The sequence below is a fragment of the Rhinopithecus bieti genome, unplaced genomic scaffold (genome assembly GCF_001698545.2).
Source record: "Rhinopithecus bieti isolate Rb0 unplaced genomic scaffold, ASM169854v2 scaffold_19, whole genome shotgun sequence".
In the NCBI taxonomy this organism is placed as follows: Eukaryota; Metazoa; Chordata; class Mammalia; order Primates; family Cercopithecidae; genus Rhinopithecus; species Rhinopithecus bieti.
Window position 1 is genome coordinate 485,759 of NW_016803360.1, and position 4,301 is coordinate 490,059.

A 4,301-nucleotide genomic window follows, 5' to 3' on the forward strand; every position below is an offset into this window, starting at 1 on the left:
GATACAGGACTCTGTTCACAAAGAGAAGGAAAGCAATTAGCAGTGGAACAGCATATGGTTTGGCTAATATCACCTCAAGAAAAAAAAACTAGATTAAAATTTAGAAGGGATATTGAATAGAGGAGATGGCAGGCGGGTGGTGAATAAAAATGAACAACCAAATTCATGCTTGGGAATATCTTGGGTGTGTATGTGCCTGTTTTTCCTTTCATTGGTATATTTAGGATTTGCATAAATAAGATGAATATGGGGGTGCATGTTGCCTCATCTTTTAGTTACTCTGCTTTGAAAGAAAAATAAATTCCTGGATCAAAAGATGGCAGATAGGGAAACTTGAATAAGTTGGTTTGGATAAAATTAAAGGAGGCAGCCCTCTGATCGTTTCTTTCTCCAAAGAGGATTTAAGTCTTCCCCTAGGACACAGGACACTGAGTCAATATATTTTAAATATTATATTGAAATTATATAATGTCTTAATTTTTAATCAAATAATTCATGCACATAATTATTAATAGTATCACAGGATTCTTTTGAAATCAGTGTCCTCTGCATTGCTCTTCTCTAAATTGCTTAGAAGGAGTTTAATACTTTTAGTTATATCTTCTGGCATTAGCCATAATTTCTGCATTTTTCAAGACCTAAGTAACATGACTGTATTTCTTTCCCTTGATTTATTAATTATAAACATATAATAAATTTATTATTTTGAAAAAGAAGGTAAACTCGTTCATGCCAACTCTCATCTTCAAATATGTTATATATTATATTGTATGTACATTATCAATATAGTATATCCTAATTATTAGTTGATGATGTAGTTTCATTATTGTGAATATATGAATATTGTTTACTAAATAAGAAAGCAGTGTAATATGTTACATTTCCTGTATTTTGAAACCTCATTGTTTTCTCTAGAGTTAATTATTGTCTCAATTTTTTCATTATATAATTTCTTCTATTTACAAATGTTAACAAATATTCTATCAGATCTTTCATTGTCTTGTAGTACCAAGTGTTGCTGTGGAGAAATATGATGTTATTCTGATCGCTCCTTCCTAGGAAGTGTTTTTCTCTCTAGAAGTTAGTGAATCCTCCCTCTATCACTGGTATTATGATATTGCATAATAATGTGCATTGGTGTGGTACCTTTTTCTATTTCCTGTGCCTCTAGAGACTAGAAATTATTTGCTGATTTGTTTAAGTTCCCTGTAGATTCTGGTTATTAAGCCTTTGTTTGATGCATAGTTTGCGAATGTCTTCTCTTGTTCTGCAGGTTGTCTGTTTACTCTGTTGATAGTCTCTTTTTTTATGTGCGGAAGCTTCTTAGTTTAGTTAGGCCCCACATGTCTATTTGTGTTTTTGTTACGACTGCTTTTGGGGACTTAGCCAAAAATTCGTTGTCAAAGCCAATATCAAGAAGGGTATTTCCTAATTTGTCTTCTAGAATTTTACAGTTTGAGGTGTTACATTTAAATCTTTCATCTATTTTGAGTTATTTTTTGGCTGTTTCCATGCCTAACGCAGCCATGGCTCCTGGTCCCACAAAGTATCTGAAGTGGGTGGCAGCTCCAAAGTACTGGATGCTGGATACATTGACCAGTGTATTTGCTCCTTGTCAATCTGCCAGTCCTCACAAACTGAGAGAGTGTCTCCCCCTCATCATTTTCCTGAGGAACAGACTTAAGTACGCCCTGAGAAGAAATGAAGAAGATTTGCATGCAGCGGTTCATTAAGATAGATGGCAAGGTCCGAACTGATAGAACCCACCATGCTAGATTTATGGATATCATCAGCATTGACAAGGGAGACAATTTCTGTCTGCTCTGTGATATCAAGGGTTGCTTTGGTGTACATCATATTACACCTGAGGAGATCAAGTACAAGTTATGCAAAGTGAGAAAAATCTTAGTGGGCACAAAAGGAATCCCTCATCTGTTGACTCATGATGCTCGTACCATCTGCTACCCTGATCCCCTCATCAAGGTTAATGAAACCATTCAGATTGATTTGGAGACTGGCAAGATACTGATTTCATCAAGCTTGATGCTGATAACCAGTGTATGGTAAGTGGAGGTGCTAACTTGGGAAGAATTGGTATGATCACCAACAGAGAGAGGCACCCTGGATATTTTGCCATGGTTCACGTGAAAGACGCCAATGGCAGCAGCTTTGCCACCTGGCTTTCCAACATTTTTTGTTATTGGCAAGGGCAACAAACTGTGGGCTTCTCTTCCCTGAGGAAAGGGTGTCCACCTCACTTTTGTTAAAGACAGAGACAAGAGACTGGTGGACAAACAGAACAGTGTGTTAAATGGTCTCTGGGTGACTTGTTACATCTTTGTATGCAATTTAAAATAATTCAGCATGACTAAAAAAAATACTTGTGTACAGTGAAAAGTAGGGGTCCAGCTTCAGTCTTCAGCATGTGACTACCCCATTAACCCAGCACTATTTATTGAATAGGGCATACTTTCCCCATTGCTTGTTTGTCAGCCTTGTTGAAGATCAGATGGTTGTAAAATAACTCCATTTAAAAATAGGAGAAGGGAACAAACAGATATTCTCAAAAAGAATTCATATAAGCAGATATTCTCAAAAAGAAGACATATAAGCAGCCAACAAATATGAAAAAATGCTCATCACCACTAATCATGAGAGAAATGAAAATCAAAACTACAATGAGATATCATCTCACATCAGTCAGAATGGCTAATACTAAAAAGTCAAGAAAACAACATATGCTGGTGAGCTATGGAAGAAAGAGATGCTTATACAGTATTGGTGGGAATGTGAATTGGTCCAGACACCATGGAAAACAGTCTGGAGATTTCTCTAAGACCTTAACACAGAACTACCGAGAAATCCCATTACTGGGTATATACCCAAGGGAAAATAAATCATTCTGCCAAAAAGACACATGCATTTGTATGTTCATTGCCACACTATTCACAATAGCAAAGACATGAAATCAACCCAGGTGCCCAGCAATGGTAGATTAATTTTAAAAAATGTGGTATGTATACACCATAGAATACTACACAACCATTAAAAGAATAAAGCCATGTCTTTTGCAGCAACATAGATGCAGTTTCAAGACATAATCCTAAGTGAATTAATGCAGGAACAGAAATATCACATGTTTTCACTTATATTTAGGAGCTAAACATTAAGCACACATTGACATAAATATGGACTCAATAGACATTGTGGACTACTAGAAGGGGGAGTGAGGGAATAGGGTGTGGGTTGAGAAACTACCTATTGCGTACTCTGCTTACTACCTGGGTGATGGGATCTTTACCCCAAACTTCAGCATTGTGCAATATCACCATGTAACAAACCTGCATGTATGCCCCCTGTATCTAAAATAAAAGTTGAAATTTAAAATAAAATATTAAAATGAAACTAAAATTAGGCATTTGAAATTAAATTATCACTCTCTTCACATATGGGATCTTCACCCTATATTTTTAATGATTTTTTCCTTATATTTTATCTTTTTTCTTTGTGGAATACCTAATAATCTGATGGTTGACATCTGGATTGATTTTCTGAATATTTTATCATTTTATTCTATTCCAATTACATTGTTTTGTTTACTGAAATATTAACTTGGTTTTATTTTTTAACATTTCTGCTAAAATTTCAAATTATAATTGTCTATCATATTTGCAATTTCATCATTTTCCTCTTTCTTAGATGTTTTATAGATGTATTATATCACCTTGTTACTCCCTAAGGCTGATTTATACTTTTTTGTTTGTTAAAGTTCTTTTTTCTGCATTAGTTCTGGTTCTAGGTTTTAATTTTCAGTTTGTCTCTCTCTTTCACGTCATAGATCTTTCTTTCTTTCTTTCTTTCTTTCTTTCTTTCTTTCTTTCTTTCTTTCTTTCTTTCTTTCTTTCTTCTTTTTTTTTTTTTTTTTTCTGAGACAGAGTCTCGCTCTGTAGCCCGGGCTGGAGTGCAGTGGTCGGATCTCAGCTCACTGCAAGCTCCGCCTCCCGGGTTCACGCCATTCTCCCGCCTCAGCCTCCCGAGAAGCTGGGACTACAGGCGCCCGCCAACTCACCTGGCTAGTTTTTTGTAGTTTTCAGTAGAGACGGGGTTTCACCATGTTAGCCAGGATGGTCTCCATCTCCTGACCTCGTGATCCACCCGTATCGGCCTCCCAAAGTGCTAAGATTACAGGCTTGAGCCACTGAGCCCAGCATTTCTTTCTTTCTTTCTTTCTTTCTTTCTTTCTTTCTTTCTTTCTTTCTTTCTTTCTTTCTTTCTTTCTTTCTTTCTTTCTTTCTTTCTTT

The 4,301-nt window shown here is 36.0% G+C and overlaps 1 pseudogene; it reads left to right on the forward strand.

The window, feature by feature from the left end:
- The first annotated feature begins 1,526 nt into the window (after positions 1 to 1,526).
- On the forward strand, positions 1,527 to 2,267 carry LOC108534144 (40S ribosomal protein S4 pseudogene; annotated as a pseudogene).
- The last annotated feature ends 2,034 nt before the right edge of the window (positions 2,268 to 4,301 follow it).